Raw genomic sequence first — 6,801 nt, 5'->3', positions numbered from 1 at the left:
TCTGTCTGGCTGTTAGACGGACTTGTCCGTCTGCGCAGGTCAAGGCAGCGCATTCTCTATGACGCCAGTCCACGTACACATGTGCATGCGTGTGTCTCTGTAAGTGAGTGTGTGTGTCTGTTTGTCAGACAGATCTAGCTGTCTGCGTCTGTGTCTGTGTCTATGTGTGGATATGTATGTGCAGCTGCTTGTGTATCTTTGTGTCTGTGTGTGTGTGAGTGTGCAAGGGCGTTATATACTGACTATTATCAGTAGTCTTCTATGTCAGCTCGAGCACGTTGAACAATTAGTAAACTATCAGTAGTCTTCTATGTTAATTTGAACACAAAGCACGAATAGTGGACTTGAGATAGACAAAGAGAAATATATGCGTAGAGAGGGGTAACGCAGCAGCCCTGTTTTGTAATGTTTCTCTCTCTCTCTGTTTGAATGCCCGTGTGTATATATATATAATCCTCTCTCTCAAAGAGCTTACTCCATAGGCGTGTTTTATATGTAGAATTCAAAACTTCGTTTTGCATCATCATGACGTGAATACCAACGCTTGTCTGCGGTGGTGCACGTGTATTGACTGTAAAGTGACCCGTCGTCGCGTTGAAATTCATTCTATCTGATGTTCGAGTTTTTTGCAGAAAAGACGAGTTATACACACCTTGAAGAAAGAGAAAGAGATTCTAAAAGCTATCCTACAGCGTGTTGTCTCTATGCGTTGTAGCGCGCGTCTTTCGTTCTTGCCCTGTGTCTTAGACTGCCTTCACTTCTTTCTCCTTGCTCTTATATACAAGTCGCTTTCTTCAGTATGTCCGTTCTTATGAAATCCAAAATACTGCAGTGTCTTCACTGCCTGCACGCTGAGGAAGTTTCTTCTTCTTCAGTGCACCTCGTTTGAATTGTGTGATGTAGTCTTCCCTTCGTTTTTTTCATCGTGTGCTCTTCTTGTGCATCTGTTATTTTATTACTTCGCGAGTTCTCGCTTCTGCTTGTGGTGGTTGTAGTGCTCGCATGTCTCGAGACTTTCCAACTGTTTTCGGTTTGCTTCTCATCTCGTCTGCCTTCTTCGCTTATCCCATGTGCTGAACTATTAGTGCATGCATGTGCCTTTCAGCGTCTACACTCTCTCTATATATACATATATATATATACGTATACATAGATGTATGATATATATTATATATACGTATATATATTATATATATTATATAATCACGTGTGTACGACTGTGTCTTAGTGTACGCATGCTTTTTTTTGTGTCTACACTCTCTAAATACACATATATATATATGTAGACAGTTATATATGTATATATATATACACATAAGTATGTATATATGTATTCTATATATTATATATACGTGTATATTTCATATATATGATATATTATCACGTGTGTTAGACTGTGTCTGAGCATACACAAGCTCTTATGTATCCACTCCTTCTCTGTCTCTCTATATATAACACGTATATATATAATTTTCTATTCTCTTGTTTGACTTCGAGGGTGAAGAAGCACGTCTTTTCTAGTTACAGAAAATATCCGTTCGGCTCCCGGCATTAAATGTTCATTTTCATCCTGTTGTACTCGTCATATTTTGCCCTTGACTAACTTCTTTCCTGGAGACTTGGCTCAACACGTGTCCCGAATATCTTCCTCCTTTTTTTTATGCGGTCTCTGATTGACTGAATACTTTTTCTGCAGTCGGCTGTTCAAACTTGATCAAGCTCCAGACCTGACGATACACACCGGCGGGGGGGGTCAAATTACGGACGTGTTTTGCTCTCTGCCGTGGCGGCAATATCGTCCTTATTCAAATTTACGCACCGGAAGTGCGTATATGCCTGCTACTGCAAGAAGTGGAGCTGCTTTTGCTTCTACTATGACTCCGACTACTACGACCAGTAGTCGTAGTATGCAGCAGCAGCAGCAGCACCAGTATCGTGGCCATGCAGTGAATGACGAAGCAGAAGAAGATATGAGTACGAAAACGACCTTGGAAAGAGACATACTACAGCAAAAGTTAACGGGAAGAGCGTATCCGTTTATATCTGCACAGAGTGCATGGCAACAAGTCACAGAGGCTTCCTTACGTGATATTGCCGAGCGTCAAGCAAGAGAGGCTGCTGCTGCTGAGGCGACGGCTGCTAGTACTGCAGCGACATATCAAATGCCTTATGCTGCAGCCGACTGCTATCGTCGTGCGTTTCCTTCTGTCGCCCCATCTTCTGGTCTTGCTACTGGTGGTGTTGCTCCTTTTGCTAATGATAAGACTACCACTACTAGTACTCCTCCTGTTACTAATGCTACTACTACTACTGCGCTCGCTCATGGCATTGCAGCTGCTGATGCTTATGTAGGGCCGCCACCACTCCCCGTGGGGGTGAGTGGAGCAGCTACATATAGAGAGAGTCCAATGGACTCTGCTCATGCTGCTGCAGCAGCAGCGACAGCAGCTCCTGGGGGACTGCAGCAGACAGCTGAGCAGCAACAGCAACAGCTATGGTCGCAGTACAGTGATAGTTTGATGGGTACTAGTAGTAGTAGTAGTGGTACTCAGCTACCATATATAACGTCTATGCTGACACTACAGCAGCAGCAGCAACGGCAAATAGGCGTAGCAGTAGCTGGGAGCAATAACGGGCAAGTCATAATGGAGCAGGAGGGCGAACAGCAGCAACAGGAGCAAGCGTTACATTCACAGCAACAGCCCCCGCAGGCTTCGGCACGGTCACACCGAAGAGACGACGCCTCCTTGCAGGAGCAACAAGTGCACCAGCAGCACGTACAACAGCAACTCCAACGTGAAGAGCATCGACTGCAGCAGTTACAAGAGCAGCATCGTCTGCAACAGCGAGAACGTCTCCAGCTCCAGCACATGCAAGTACAGATGCAGCAGCAGCAGTTGCAAAGTCAACTATACTATCATCAGCAGCAGCTACAACAGCAGTTACAGCAACAACAGCAAACCCACTGTGTCATCCCGCGTCTAACACCCGCAACTGGTGAGCAGCATGCAATGCTCTGGAAACAGTATCCTGCTGTTGTTTATGTATGACTGGAGGCGTATCGCTGTGGGAATCTAGCGCGCGCGTGCAACACCCGCAGCAGCACCAGCAGCAACACCACCATCATCACCATCACCACGTGCACGCATAGAGCTGCACCAGAACCAGCAACTGCCTACGTATTTCGAACAGTGAAAGCAGAACTATTTGAAGAGCAACAACGTCAGCGCTTACGGAAACAACCAACGCGAAAGAGCAATCCTTATCACAGGGCAAGGCTGTTCACAGCATGTGTATGGTTACTTCTCCAGGCCCACGTTTACCCCAAATCTACAATAAATTTTTCCTCCTCTCGCCGTGGCAGACTTACATACAGTCGCCCTCTCGGGAGCGCTTATCTGATGTAAAATATAAAGCACTTGCCGTCTGTATGATAGATACCCCATGTACAGTAGTGTTTTGCCGAGCCCGTATCCAGGGCCATAGTAAAAAAGCAGACGCTGTGATCCACATATTTGTATACGCCTGTACTATAAAACCTGATGATAGCTTACACACACATATAGATATATATGTATATACATTAGTGGTCTGAATCTCGCTTGAACAGAGATTGAACACATATATATACGTGGCTACAGACAGAGTAACGTAGAATTTCACCAAAGACGGGTTAAATATACCTACGTTCGTTACAAATATATGTCTAGATTAATAAATCAAGCAGTCGTCGTGAAGATTCTAAGTGATACCAGGAAAGTAGTACAGAAGAGCACCGGAGGAAGAGACGCTGTGATGGCAAATTAAGAGAAAAATTGTGCGCTGCGGAGAGTGTGCTTTCCGTTTCTCTCCGTGTGACCGCGCCTCACCAGGGCGCTGCTGATTATATCTCTAACGCGGCTCGGCCTTGGAGAAGAAAACGTTTCTACGCCATTTCTCGCATCTGTAGATATCAAGAAAAGGCGTTAGACACATAATTTTCTCTTCCTGTCGTTGTCTGCGAGACGAGCGCGGGCATTCGCGCAGATGTACTCATTTCCGAAAATTTCATCATACGTGAATGACCCTGCGTTGTTGTTTGGTCCACTACACGAAACATCAAAACGGTAGGCACACCTTATACCGTCCATAGTCTTGTTTGCACAAGCACGGCATCTGCACAATCTTCTAAGCGCGCGAGGTGGTGGATTCCAGACGTCTCCGGCTTTTTTATGTCATTATCAGTCTTGTTATGTGTTTACCGCCTGAAGCTATGATCGTTACTCTTTCCCGCAACGCACCCGTAATATATTACAAAGAGGACTTCTGTATATCTCTGTTTTGCGCCCTCAATTATGTACGATAAGCGCGAAGGAAGAGCGAGATAGGGCTCACACACGAGAGCAGGTCTGGACAAATGCAGGAGAGAAAAAGAGCTGTCAATGGTCGCCTTTCATGTCTGCCTATAGGACCAGTCATTTCTGGACTACCACTGTCTATGGGTCACACGCTGGAACTTCAGCATTTGTGCTGCTGCTTCTTTCTGTCTAGTGTGGCTACTACCTTTTCACGCCGATGAAGGTTCTCTCTAAATTTCTTTAGTTATGCACAACTCTCAGAATGTTGGCTCCGTCCTGCGCGATGAAGCCTCTAGCGACCACGTCAGAAGGTACATGTGTATGTATGTATATATTATGGGCAGCAAGATTTTCTTTAAGCAAGAAAGGGTCGGTGGATTACGACATGGGTTTGATTTTGTGCTCTCATGCACGTCTCTTCGTGTGGGCGCGCATGGTGGCTATAAGCTTTCTGTCTTTCACTATCTGAAGAAGCTGTTTTTGCTTAAGCTTCTATGTCGATCTGAAGCTGTTCTGGCCTCACGCACTTTTCGAGTGCATTCAGTTGTAAGACGATGTCTGTGCTACTGGGAAGCCAAACGTATTTTTGTATGCGCACTTCATTTACGTGGGGGATATGTGCGATGTCTTTAAACCTCCCACTTTACAGGCCCTCCATCTATTGGCGCCTCTTTACACTTGTATACTCGTACAGGTTTACTAGGGCAGTATAGATCCAACCATGAAAGAAAAACGCAGTCGGATATACAGATATGTATATATATGGATATATGCATGTAAATAAATGTATATGTACTGTGGCTGCGGAGGTAGTGTAGACACAACACGTTTACCAGACGCTTAATACTGGGTGAAATGCAAACTAGGAGCTACTTGTTCATAGCGCTTGAATGACGCTGAAGCGTACGTGCAACAGGTGGAGCAATAGCAGCAATAACGGCACAAGATGGCTTTCAATAGGGACGCCTCGCCTGGAAACGAAAGAGAGCACAGACACTCGCATCCACACGTGTTAAGGAGATTCCACAGGGAGGGGACACTAATGCTGCTGCTGCTGTGCAACAGCGGTGCGTGTCGGTGTGATTTTTGATAGTTTACCAGTAGTAGAATTATGATGAAGAACTACGCGGCTTTCTCTTTGAGTTGAGTAGTCCAAACAGCTTGTGCGCTGCAGGGGACCACACATTTTATTGGAGACGTGGTGTACTGCACTTCGACAGTATTCCTACAGACAGTTGCAGTTTTCCTCATTAGGACGTGATTGAGCTATGCGCTACTGCAGGCGAGATTGTACACCGTTTATATCAAAGCAGTAGTGTTGGTAGCGCACCGTTTACTGGGACAGCACATCACTGGACCGGATCACCTGTGTTACTCGCTTAAAAAGACACTTGAGTTGAAACGTGGGGCAGGCGAACTTTTTTTGACGTACAGTTAGTCGTTTGTTACATGCGATAGCAATGCATCTGGCGATACACAATTTCATGCGGTGGCAGCCCGACGCCATCCACACCCCTCACAAATATTTCGAACACGTAACGGCGCAAAGCGCTGTGTAACCTGCCATTTGCACACGACGTGAGGATGGCTACGTTGATGCGGTAGCATATTCGGATATCAGGTGGTTGAGGCGCGTTTCGGTATGATTTATTAGACTTGTGGAGCCGCCGAAGCGTTGTCTTCATAGGTGACAGTTTCCAAAACAAGAGACCAGATCTCTGCTGTCAACGTTTGCAGACTGGTGCAGATGCTGATATCGCGTATGTAGGTGTCACAGAGAAGACGGAAGAACACAACGGAAGCACGCGTCAGGCTCGAGACAGATTGGTTTCAAAGTGCATAGCGACAGAGATGCCTAATACCAGTCACAGAGGTCCAGGTGCAGCGTGTCAAAACACGCTGGTCGCTAACGCCCGCGCAAGTGAGACACCACGTGCTGCCGCAGCAGCAGCAGCAGCGCCTCTAGCAACGAGCGCAAAAGGAAGAAGCAAGAAGGATGTCTGCGATGATAAACGCAGTCCGTTTGAAATTGCTGACGAGGCAGAATGGAACATACCCTCGTATCTGCATCATGTTGTTAGTACCACGGCGCAGTCTTTGTCAGAAGCTTCGCTTAGCAGGGTGGAGGAGCACAGCGCAGAGTGCAGCCCAGCAGAGAGAAATCCGTCCCCCCGCTCTCCCGCTTCTCGCACCACAAACCGTCTCGCAGACGGAGGTACACATGTAACAAATGGTAAGGCGTTTTCAGCTAGGCATTCTGCACGAGACAGCCCCGTACGGGGACACACGGCATCTGGCCGTGCTTCTTGTCATTCGCCTGCTAGAGAATCAGAGCGTGCTGCATCAGCTGTTTGCACACACAGCCATGACGCACTACACGCAGGCAAACATATCCAAACGCAAGGGTATATGCCTCGTGGAGCTGGGGCGTTGACTGGCGACCCTTTTAGTAGACCGCCTATTG

The sequence above is a fragment of the Ochotona princeps genome, unplaced genomic scaffold (genome assembly GCF_030435755.1).
Source record: "Ochotona princeps isolate mOchPri1 unplaced genomic scaffold, mOchPri1.hap1 HAP1_SCAFFOLD_2857, whole genome shotgun sequence".
Lineage (NCBI taxonomy): Eukaryota > Metazoa > Chordata > Mammalia > Lagomorpha > Ochotonidae > Ochotona > Ochotona princeps.
Note: the sequence above shows the minus strand (reverse complement) of the source record.